General features: G+C 42.9%; 1 protein-coding gene across 10 annotated transcripts in view; it reads right to left on the bottom strand.

The window, feature by feature from the left end:
- Positions 1 to 12,915, bottom strand: part of LOC121289052 (monocarboxylate transporter 13-like) — a 50,814-nt gene that overhangs the window by 25,336 nt on the left and 12,563 nt on the right. For 8 of the 10 annotated variants that reach the window (XM_041207996.1, XM_041208001.1, XM_041208002.1 and 5 more), the window contains exon 2: positions 1,642 to 1,687. The gene's annotated coding sequence lies outside the window, so the exon portion shown is untranslated. Of the gene's footprint in view, positions 1 to 1,641; positions 1,688 to 2,060; positions 2,161 to 10,301; positions 10,324 to 12,915 lie in introns of those variants that run through there. The other 2 variants (XM_041208005.1, XM_041207997.1) reach the window with 2 other exon arrangements.

The raw sequence follows: 12,915 nt of genomic DNA, 5'->3' as shown, positions 1-12,915 counted from the left end.
TTGTTCTTCTGAGCCTAGATAATTTCACACTAAGGTACTGACCACATCTTTTATTAACAGAGCTACCCCACCTGCTTTTCCTTTCTATCTATCCTTCCAAAATGTCAGGCATCCCTGAGTTTCAGTTCCCAGCCTTGGTCACCTTGTAGCCTTGTCTCTGTATTGGTTATTAGATCATAACCATTTATTTCTATTTATGCTATCAATTAATATACCTTGTTATGGATGTTGTGTGCATTCAGATAAAGAGCCATTAATTTTGTCTTTTTATCATTTTTTCCCTATTCCTACTCTATATGCTACTGCACTCTTTTATATGTAGGCTTCAAACATTCCTGGTTATCATTCCCCATAACGCACCCCTATCTTTTCCTTTTTCATAAATTTTCTTGATTTCCCTCTTTTGAAACCTCGACCTCACTATATAGTTTAACACCCTTGCAGCCCTAGCTATTTGATTCACAAGGATGCTGGTCACAGTGCGGTTCAAGTGAAACCCATCCCAACAGAACAGCTCTCTTACCCCACAAGTTTCTGATCTCCCCGATTCAAAACTCATTTCTTCCACACCAATCTTTGAACCATGCATTCGACTCTCTGATCTTTTTTACCCTACGCCAATTTGCTTGTGGTTCAGCTAGTGATCCAGAGATTATTGCCTTTATGGTTCTGCTTTTAAATTCAGCCTCTAGCTGTTCAAACTCTTTAGCAGAATCTCTTACCTAGTTCTACTTATGTCATTGGTAACTACTTAGGCCATAACAACAGGATCTTTACTTCCCATTCCAAGTTCTTCTTCAGACCCAAGGAGACATCCTTAACCCTGGTACCTGGCACACAACACAGCCTTCGGGGCTCACACACTCAGCTACAAAGAAGAGTAACTATCCACCCTAACTATACTGTCCCCACTTCTACATTCCTTTTTACTACCTCAGCTTAAGGGACCCCCTGTATCACCATGCTGTGCTCAGTTTACTCATCCTCCTTGCAGTCCCTGGTCTCATTGACACAGCCTACAAGAACCTCATACCTGTTGGACAAGTGCAACAGGTGAGGCTCTTGCAGCACTACGTTCTGGATTCCCACACCTGCCTCACTCATAGCCACATCCTCTTGACTCTGACAACAGACCAAATCTAAAGTACTTAACCTAAGGAGTGTGGCTCCCTCCTGGAACAAAGTGTCCAGGTAACTTTCTCCTTCCATGATGGATCACAGTGTCTGAAACTCAGATTCCAGCTTGTCAACTCTGAGATGAAATTCCTTAAGCTACATTCGCTTACTGCGGATATGGTTGCTGTGGATCACATTAATGCATCACATCACCTGTCCTGCCATCTCTATTGTATTTTATTTTTAACTAATTATGAAATATCACTCAATTGTCTAATTTGTAGTTTTCAATGTTGGGAATAACTTTGTTTAATTTATTAAATGCTTAAGTCTTTACTGTAACATAGCAGACAGTCTTGATTTAACCTTGCTTCTTTATATTTATTTTTTATATATCAAAGAGCACCCACCTCCCTGATTTTCCATACTTGCCAAATTCTCTTGCATTCAAGTGAAACCTGTACTTGGGGTGAAGCTGCTCTGTGTTATCTCTCTTATCAGCAACTCGCTTACTGTTTTACTTACCACAGCTGAAGATTTTATTTCCTGGCTCTTCATTTAAACCAACATCCTAGTTTAGAGAGAGAAAAAAAGAAAGTAAAATACTGAACAATAAAGATGTTATTTACTTAGCAGTTGCTATTCTTTTTATTATTGGTTCATGGGACCTGGTGCAGGAGGTTGCTGGCAAAGCAAGCATTTTTTGTCCATCCCTAATTGTCCTTGAGAAGGTGGTGGTGAACCGCCTTCTTGAACCTCCGCAGTTCACGTGGTGAAGGTACACCCAGTGTGCTGTCAGGGAGGTGAGGCGGGGGTGGGGTGGTAGAGTTCCAGGATTTTGACTCAGCTACTGAACAAACAGATATTTAAACATTGGTTGAGTAGAGATTATGTAAAGTGGGGTTCACTCTCCCTTGGGCTGCACATCCTTAGAGATGTTGTACCAGAGAATCATTTGAAGTTCTGGCAGTGGAAGAGAAGGACGCAGTCTCACAAAGGACATCAGCAATCAGCACATCAACAGGCAGCTTGAAATCTGTAGGTCTGAAAAAAAGACAATTGGGATGAGGCAAAAGAATTAATATTGGCATGGCGAATATATTTGGCAAATAACATTTTAAGTGACAGCAGTTTTGAATCTCCTCAGCCTCGGGCACAAAGACACAGATATGCAAGCAAGGATGAAGAAATTGGGATTGGCCCCAGTTATGTTGGGTTGCTGCTTTTCCCTTTTGGTGAAATGCCGCCAGTAGTTAGGACAGGCGCATGCTGGCAAGTTCAGGCACCTCAGAAAAGATAACAAGATTTCCAGGACCAGGGAGCATCTTTCAGACCATTTACTATGTACCATATTAAAAATATATCCTCAGCTATAGACCAGGAACTACAATGGCCTCTCTGGGGTTGTGAAAGCCACAATATAAATGCAAGGCCTTCTTTTGTTATTTCTAAAAGTACGCAGATCAAAATTGCTTCCAAGTGTGTTTCCATGTTACCAACCAAAGAAGATTTTTTTCACTGGAGCAGAGAAATGCAACTGATGATACACACTGTCTTAGAAAACTTCCAGGACTTGAAGTTAGGGTGCATTGCAGATGTCAGACTTAAAAGTTCACCCATTGTCATGCCATTCTCCTGAACTCAAAATACACTGGAATTCTCTGCTAATCTAATTATTTGGCTGATTTATTTTTGCATAAAAATAAATCAGCATAAACAATCGAGCCCCAAACAAACAGACAAACTCACATCATACATTCCTTCCTCAAAGATGTATATTTCTTCTTTAAAGCTGAAAATTAGAGTTTCAACTACTCCAACTTTTTTTCCAGCACATTAGGGGCATATCTTTAAGAATATGCAATTGGGTTTTCATTAATCGAAGAGCAGAATACTGTGGATGCTGGGAATCTAAAATAAAAAGAGGAAGACCTGGAAACACTCAGGTCCGGCGGCATCCAGGTTGGAAGCTAATCTCCGGGCAAACGTGACACCAAAGGACATTTGAGGATGTTTGTCACAATTAGAAAAAAGTTTACTACAAGGTCAAGTTTGCATTGTAGGCCTGTTGCAGAGATTAGCGGTTATCCTCCTTGCTAGTCAGAAAGCCCTATAGTAATGGTAACCCCCCTGTCAGGAATCAGCTATGTTTCACTGTTTCTCAGCAATGGTTCTTATCCATTAATGTCATTCTGCCTCCTTATCTGGAAGGCATCAATGGGGCCTAGCAGCAGGGTGCACTGGGACGAACTCATGTCCCCTGATGACATAACAAACTTGAAAGCAGGCCCCTCAAGGTCAGTCCTCAGTTTAATGGCAGGCACGTGTTTTATTAGGAGTGTTACATACTCTTAAACACTGTTTTTTAAAACTTAATACTTTTAAACACTTTTGTGAACCTTTTAAAAGCTATTATCAACTTTTAAATACTTCTAAACATTTTTAACTACTTAAAGGGTTTAAACATTTTAAAGTTTTAAACAAACTTTGAAGGCACAATGACTGTTGTTGGGAACATCTGAGGTTAAGGAGTGCTCTACAAAACTGCTTTCCTTTAATTACTTGTATCCCATGTTTATTTTATGCCTTACACTTGCAACATGTGGTATGTTTCTGTAAAACACTCTTTTCCAAGGCTTTTCAAATGACTTCCTGCACTTTTACAATCATGAACTATGTGACTTCACAGTATGGATTCGCAGCTCCTGTGGAAAACCAAGCCAGTTTGTCCAAGATGTTCCCAGCAACTGTCATTGTGCATTCAAAGTTTGTTTAAAACTTTAAAACATTTAAACCCTTTAAGTATTTAAAAATGTTTAGAAGTGCTTAAAATTGATAATAGCTTTTAAAAGGTTCATAAAAGTGTTTAAAAGTATTAAGTTTTAAAAAACAGTGTTTAAGGGTATTTAACATTCCTAGTAAAACACATACCTGCCATTAAGCTGAAGACTGATCTCGAGGAGCCTGTCTTCAGTTTGTAACATCACGAGGGGACACGAGTTCATCCCAGTGCACCTCGCTGCTACACCTCGCTGATGCCTTTGATGTTGAACCGTGCTGCGGCAAGAAGTTCTCACTGCAGCCTATGAACTAGGCAAGGTCACATTTCTTAGGGCAGTCAGAGAACTTCCCTGGATCAATCTTTTCTGGTTTCACCACTGACAGGAAAATCCAAGCCGAAGTAGTATTTATGCTATGCAGACTCTGCAGCACCAGGTGACACCATCAGATGGTGTTATTGTTCCTACCATCCATTTGAATGTGCTGTTAGGGGACCCAGTCTTCAATTTGAAAACTTTCACCCCAATTATACCCAATTAAGTAACTTGTTTTTATTTTTTTGATTTTTCATTCTTTGACATTCCATTATCCCCATTTATAAAGCGCCGAACCACATCTGTATTCCATTTCCATGTTCGTGAGTAATCTCTGCTTTACCACTTCCATTGGCTACTGGCTCCACTCATCCTTCAGAATCTCTCCATCAACTTTCACTGGCATGGGATGCACCTTGTCCTGCTGTTGCTCCAGGGCTCATGTGCTTTTCACCTCCCTACAACGCTTCCTCAAGACCATTTCCCTCATCTGCACAGACTTGTCACTGCACAGAGGATGTGGAGGAAACTGTTCCCTTGGTCCTCAGGTTTCACTCTCACTGCTCCTGACTCCTCTCCAGGTTTGTTAGACCTGTGGGTTCACACTGCCAATATCCAAGTCATCGACCAATCCCTGGATCAATCTTTTCTGGTTGATGGTCACCTCCCAACTCTGACTTGGCCCTAATCTCCACCGCTTTCTGTCCCTCAAGCAGCTCCTCAATTCATTCCCCCTCAACAATACTCTCTGAATCTAGATACTGCTTCACTGATGTTCCAAACAGATTCCTCCCTGGCTACAAATCAACTTCATCCCACCACAGGACCTGGAACACTTTCTTATCATCTTCCTGCACTGTTTGTAATCAATACATGTCCCTCCTAATCTTTGCCATGCCTATGTAACTTAACTTTCCTGTGTCTATTCTCATGCCCAAGCCTATTGCTTTGATTTCCCTTTCTTTTTCACTTTCAGCCCACACCAGATTCTTCTCTCCTGTCTTGTCCTCTTCCTGCTACCCATGCCACCTTTCATTCCTCCTGGGGTATTTTATCCTCCAAACCCTAACCACAACCTTCTTACTTTCCTGCTGCCATCACAGGCTTGAATCCCACTTGAATAAGCAGGCAGCTACTTTCTGTGTGTCTCTTGGCATTCTCTGAAAAGCCCATTAAGTCACCCATCACTGCCATCTTATGATCAGTAACCCCAACTGTCCCATTTCCCTCTCTCACACTCCAGCCTTCCCACCCAGCACATTGGAAACTAACCTCCTTTCTGTCTCACTCACCACATCCATCCACTCCCTTGGATTCCTCTCGCAGATCAACAATCACCATTTCCAATGTATTTCCCTCCAGAATATCCGTTCACTCATGGACAAGGTCCTTATGGATGAATGTATTGACTTTCACTGACAATTGGCTCTTGGATGACAATAACTAATGCTACACTTAAGATAGCTAGGTGGTGAAGGATAGAACTGGAGCATGATCTTTACACACTTCAGTTTTTATTTACACAGAGGCACATATTTATATCACACAAGTAAATTCCTTGTTAATTCCCAGCAGGTGAAGACAACTAGTTTACAATTAACAAGATGCCCCTTACTGAAACCTCCCTGCCTGGCTGTATTATCCAACTGTTATAACGATGGTATCGTCCTTATCACCAAATCAAAACTTGATCTCTCTCGCTAATCCTGTGGTGCCTTGTCCTCAAGATTGTTCCACAATCACCTGGTTCCATTCTTATCGATCTAATCATAGCCAGAGAATCACCAGAAGTATTGACTCTTCCTGTTCCTGCACCATTACCTTTGGTGTACCACAGGATCTATCCTTACCCCTTTCCTATTGCTCATCTATCAGCTTCCCCGCAGCAACACCATCTGAAAACACAGTTAGTTTCCACATGTACAATGATAATACCCAGCTCTACCTCGCCACCACCTCTCTCAACTCTGCCACTGTTGCTTATCTGAAATCCGGTACTGGAGAGGTAGAAATTTCCTCCAACTAAACACTGGAAGGACTGATGCCATTGCCTTCAGTTCCCGCTGCAAGCTCTGTTGCCTAGCTACTGACCCCATCGTACTCTCTGACAACCGTCTGAGGCTACACCAGACAATCTCAGTGTTGGTGTCATATTTGACCAAGAAATGAGCTTCGGACTACATATCCTAGACATTAGTAAAACACCTATTTTGACCTCTGTAACATCGCTCCATTCTGCTCAACCTCAATCAGTTGATTAAAGGGGGAAAAAAAAGAATATGAGAGTAAGCTAGCCAGGAATATAAAAACAGACTTGTAAGTTAGGGGAGTACTGCACTGTTGCAGGTCCTCTCTCTCTGATGAGAGATCAATCTGAGACCCCATCTTTCCTCACCAGTGGATGTAAAACATCTCAACGCACTACTGCTGAAGAACGACAAGGTTCTCCCAGTGAACTAGACACCATTTATTCCTAAATCAATGCCGTTGCAAACAGATTAACTGGCCTTTTACCTCACTACTGTTAGTCAGACCTTGCTATGCACAAATTGCTGGTCCCATTTATCTAAATTGCAACAGTTACTGCAATGGGACTAGTAATCCATAGACCCAGGCTAACGCCCTGAGTAGATGGGTTCAAACCCTACTATGGCAGCTGGTGGAATTTAAATTCAGTTAATAAACCTGGAATATAAAGCTAGCCTTAGTAATGGTGACCATGAAACTATCTTTTGAAGAGCAGGAAACTATCTTTGATTGTTGTAAAAACCTATCTGGTTCACTGATGTCCTTTAGGGAAGGGTGTTTGCCATCCTTACTTGGCCTGGCCTACATGTGTCTCCAGGCCCACAGCAATGTGGCTGACTCTTAACTGCCCTCTGAAGTGGCGTAAGAAATCAATCAGTTCAAGGGTAATTAGGGATGGATAACAAATGCTGGCTTTGCCAGTGACCTCCACATTCCATGAAAGAAAAAAACCTTCAAAAGTGCTCCACTTCTTATGAGGCACTTTGGGATGTTTTGAGATTGCGAAAGGCATTACTAATGCTGGACATTATAAGACAGTTATGTTTTAAACTGTCTCCTTTAACTCAAGGTAAAATGGAGCAACTTGGAGAGGGGATGTGGCCTATTACAAAGTCTGCCCAGACACAAGCTCATTGGAACTCAATTAAATCTGTCTGGAAACAAATCAATGTGACCTGTTTATTATAAGAACATAACACATAGGAGCAGGAGTAGGCCATTCGGCCCCTCAAGCCTACACCACCATTCAATAAGATTATGGCTGATCTACCCCAGGCCTCAACTCCTCTTTCATGCAAGCCCTCAACTCCCCAATATTTCAAAAATCTATCTACTTCCTCCTTAAATACTTTGTGGTATAGCCTCCATAACTCTCTGGGGTAGAGAATTCCAGACATTCTCTACTCTCTGAGAGAAGAAATTCCTTTGCATCTCAGTTTTAAATGAATTTCCCCCTTATTCTGTAATTATGTCCCTTTGTTCAAGATTCCCCCGCTAGTGGAAACATTTTCTCAACATCTAACCTGTTAAGCCCCCTCAGGAATCTTGTACATTTCAATAAGATCGCCCCTCATTCTTCTAAACTCTAATGAATAAAAGCCGAACCTGCTTAGCTGTTCTTAATAAGTCAACCCCTTCATCCCAGGAATCAGCTTAGTAAATCTCTTTTAAATTACCTCCGATGCCAGTATATCCTTTCTTAAATACAGGAACCAAAACAGTACTCCAAGTGCGGCCTCATCAACACCCTGTACAGTTTTTTTAATTCATTCATGGGATGTGGGCTTCGCTGCCTAGGCCAGAATTTATTGCCCATCCCTAGTTGCCCTTGAGAAGGTGGTGGTGAGCTGCCTTCTAGAATCGCTGCAGTTCATGTGGTGTAGGTACACCCACTGTGCTGTTAGGAAAGGAGTTCTAGGATTTTGACCCAGCGACAGTGAAGGAATGGCAATATATTTCCAAATCAGGATGGTGAGTGGCTTGGAGGGGAACTTCCAGGTGGTGGGGTTCCCATCTATCTGCTGCTTTTGTCCTTCCAGATGGTAGTGGTTCTGGGTTTGGCAAGTGCTGTCGAAGGAACCTTGGTGAGTTCCTGCATTGCATCTTGTAGATGGTACACACTGCTGCTACTGTGCGTCGGTGGTGGAGGGAGTGAATATTTGTGGATGTGGTGCCAATCAAGTGGGCTGCTTTGTCCTGGACATTGTCAGGCTTTTTGAGTGTTGTTGGAGCTGCACTCATCCACGCAAGTGGAGAGTATTCCATCACATTCCTGACTTGTCCCTTGTAGATAGTGGACAGGCTTTGGGGAGTCAGAAGGTAAGTTACTCATTGCACGATTCCTAGCCTCTAACCCGCTCTTGTAGACAGTGCTTATATGGTTCGTCCAGTTCAGTTTCTGGTCAATGGTAAACCCCAGGTTGTTGATAGTGGGAGATTCAGTGATGGTAATGTCACTGAACATCAAGGGGTGATGGTTAGATTATCTCTTGTTGGAGATGGATTGCCTGACACTTGTGTGGCGTGAATGTCACTTGCCATTTGTCAGCCTAAGCCTGGATATTGTTCGGGTCTTGCTGCATTTGGAAATGGACTACTTCAGTATCTGAAAAGTTGCGAATGGTGCTGAACATTGTATAATCATCAGCGAACAGCCCCACTTCTGACCTTATGATGGAAGGAAGGTCATTGATGAAGCAGCTGAAGATGGTTGAGCCGAGGATACAAGACTCATTGTAACAAGACTTCCCTATTTTTAGACTCCAACCCCCAAGCAATACAGGCCAAAATTCTATTTGCCTTCTTAATCACTTGCTGCACCTGCATGCTAACTTTTTGGGCTTCATGCACAAGAACACCCAGGTCCCTCTGTGCTGCACTTTTTTGGAGTCTCTCTCCATTTAAACAGTAGTCTGCCTTTTGATTTTTCCTATCAAAGTGCATGGCCTCACACTTTCCTACATTAAACACCGTCTGCCAAGTTTTTGCCCACTCACTCAACCTGTCTACATCCCCTTGCAGACTCCTTATGTCCTCATCACAACATGCCCTCCCACCTATTTTTGTATTGTCAGCAAATTTGGATACATTATACTCTTCCCCCTCCTCCAAGTCATTATTATAGAAAGTAAATAATCGAGGAGTAAAAGTAGTAAATAAATGGAGGTAGAAACTCAAATCAAAATCTACTGAAAGTAAGGTACAAGTTTTAATACCTTGACATAAAGGAGGAGGCAGTTGGCCTTGCTGCGTACAGTCTCTCAGAGTCAGTCAGACGGACAGGTTTGGGAAAGAAGACCCATGACTGGTGCATTGCCAAGCAGAAGAAACAAACTGCTGTTGTGTCAATCACCAAGCTTTATGCTTGGGGTTTTTAGATGCGTTAAGAAGTTAACGGGGAATACTATAGTTTAGTGCATCAGTTGCTTACGAGGTAATGCTGAGTCAATGTTGATTTTTGTTGGTTACAGCAAAAGTCTTAAAACATGAAAACGTCTTGGGTGAATCTTTGCATTGATCACTGAGAAATTCATATAACGTTTTAAAAGTTAAATCGGTCACTACAGGAATTGTAACATAGGCGCTATAGAAATGCAAGTTTTTTCTTACAATTACAGGGAACTAAATTAGGATTCTGAACTGATGAAATAATATTAAATGTATCATTCGATAGATCAAGGTCACATAGCAATGAATAGTAGGCAGCACACACACAAGTATTCAGCAGTTACCCAGCAGGAATTATATTTAAGCAATCAGAGCACCTGACAGGAACAGGCATGATTTCCCCCTCCAATCGCAGAACAATTGCAGGGACTCTGCAGTCAAGTGGTGGAGATTGACTAACAACACAGAAAGACAACCTGTGGCCCTTGCTATCTGCACAAAACTACATTTTGCCACTGAAATCCTGGTGATGAAGTGTCAGCCTGGTCAATTCACCAGATCCTTGTATAGGTGAACTTTTCCCAAGCATGTCCCTTACATATCCACCCACATTCCAGATATCTTGCATAAAACCCAGTAATTCAATCTAGTAGGAAGGATAAATTAAGCACCAACTTGTTTGCAAGTGCTTGAATTGCAGCTTGTGTGGGGTCCTATGCAGGGTAGAGCGGGAGAGTAATTTTTGGTGGAGCAGGCAACGGCTCAGACTCTATCTGATGGGGGAATGTATGTAGCAGATCTTCAAAACTCACCAACAGAACATAGTACATATCTAAAGTTAGGTTTACTTAAATGATGCAGTTGGACTTCCCTCCCACACTCGGCTTGTAGAGACTCGTGCAGCCAGGACATGACACTTCCCTCAGCCTACACACAATTTTGATTGGCTTTCAGAAGTCGAACGAGAAACACAAATTAAATACAAAATAATAATTATTAACCCTGTGAACCCAGGCTCATAAAACTAAACTTAATTTACCCCCTCCCTCACCCCCAACAACGGTCACCCTCTCCCTCACCCCCAGCAATGCACACACTCTCCCTCACCATCGGCAATGTTCACCCGTTCGCCCGACAATGTTCACCCTCCTCCTCATCCCCAGCAATGCACACCCTCTCCCTCGAGAATGCTCACCCGCTCCGTCATCCCTTACAATGCTCACCCTCTTCCTCACCCCCGGCAATGCACACCTTCTCCCCCACCCCTGGCAATGCTCACTCTCCCTCTCTCCCAAAAATGCTCACCCTCTCCCTCAACAACGCTCACCCTCTCCGTCACCTCCTACAATGCTCACCCTCTCCCTCACCCCCAGCAATGCACACTCTCTCCCCCACCCCCAGCAATGTTCGCCCGCTCCCTAGACAATGCTCACCCTCTCTGGCACCCTTACAATGCTCACCCTCTTCCTCACCCCTGACAAATACTCACCGCCCCCCCCTCACCCTGCACATGCCGACATCAGTTGGAAAGGACCCCTCATGGCCTAAGGAAACTAGCAGACACCCGCCAAAGGTCATCCCAGGCAACAATGTCAGCAGCCTGCCTCCACTGCAGCGATCAGCAATGGGGGAGCACCATGGCACAGCACCCAGGAACAAATTAAGGAAACTTGAGGTACAGGGGTGTAAGCTTTTGCAAGTGTTTCATATGAACCAACATTATGCATTTATTAAAATGTGACTTATTGAATAGGAGTGGCTCAGAGCACTGAGGGGAATCATGGTTGGATGATTTTGTGTTAGCCAACGAGCTTGTAACCGCCTGGGGTTATCCAAGGCGTTCTCGGTCATGGGAAGCTCCGCACCTAGGCGTCATGCACTGATGTTCTGCGCTGACATCGCCCAGATGAGGTTGTGGTGTGCCACAATGCAGACCCCCTGGTGGGGCTAATGGCAGATGTCATTCAGCTCATGAGAAGCACCTTGTACGAACATACAAAATAGGAGCAGAAGTAGGGTTATTCGGCCCCTTGAGCCTGCTCCACCATTTAATAATACCATGGCTGATCTATTTGCGTTTCGAGTTCCATATTCCCATCTACGCCCAATAACTTTGATTCCCTTGCCTAATAAGAATCTACCTACATCTGCCTTAAAAATGTTCAGTGACCCCGCCTCCACTGCCTTCTGATGCAGAGTCCCAAAGTCACACAACCCTCGGAGAAAACAATTCTCCTCATCGCTGTCCTAAAAGAGCAGCTCCTAATTTTAAAGCAGTGCCCTTATGATCTGGACTCATCCACAAGAAGAAACATCCTTTCCACATCCACCTTGTCAATACCGTTCAACATCTTGTATACTTCAATCAAATCACCCCTCACTCTTCTAAACTCCAGCAGAAACAAGTCTGTCTAACCTATCCTCATAAGACAACCCGCGCATTCCAGGTAGCAATCTAAAAAAACCTCCCCTGAACCATCTCCAACATATTTACATCCATCCTTAAATGAGGCCAAAACTGCACACAGTATTCGAGATGCGGTTTCACCAATGCCTTGTATAATTGAAGCATAACATCTTTTCTTTTATATTCAATTCCTTTCGTAATAAAGGATAATCTTCTTGATTACATGCTGTACCTGCATACTAACTTTTTGTGACTCATGCATGAGAACACCTAGATCTCTCTGCACTTCAGAATTCCGCAGTCATTCTCCGTTTAAGTAATACTCTACTTTTTTATTTTCCTGCCAAAGTCAACAACTTCACATTTTCCCCACATTATACTACAGATTTTTGCCCACTCACTCAATGTATCTATATCCGTCTGCAAACTCCTATGTCTTCTTCAAAACATACTTCTACTGCCTATTTTTGTGTTGTCTGCAAATTTAGCTACCATGCCTTCACGCCCCTCATCCAAGTCATTGATGTAAATTTGTAAATTGTAAAGAGTTGAGGCCCCAGCACAGACCTCTGCGGGGCTCCACTCGTCACATCCTGCCAATCAAAGACCCAGTTATGCATACATTCTGTTTTCTGACAGCCAGCCAATCCTCTATTCAGGCTATTAAGCTACCCCTTATGCCTTGAGCTTTTATTTTCCACAATAACCTTTGACGTGGCACCTTATCAAATGCCTTCTGGAAATCCAAGTACAGTACGTCTACAGGTTCCCCTTTATCCACAGCCATATGTTAATCCCTCAAAGAACTCTAATAAATTGGTTAAACGTGATTTCCCTTTCATCAAAGCATGTTGACTCTTCCCGATTACCTTGTATTTTCCA

Source organism: Carcharodon carcharias, chromosome 16 (genome assembly GCF_017639515.1).
Source record: "Carcharodon carcharias isolate sCarCar2 chromosome 16, sCarCar2.pri, whole genome shotgun sequence".
Taxonomy (NCBI): Eukaryota; Metazoa; Chordata; class Chondrichthyes; order Lamniformes; family Lamnidae; genus Carcharodon; species Carcharodon carcharias.
Note: the sequence above shows the minus strand (reverse complement) of the source record. Positions and strands in the feature narration are given on the sequence as shown.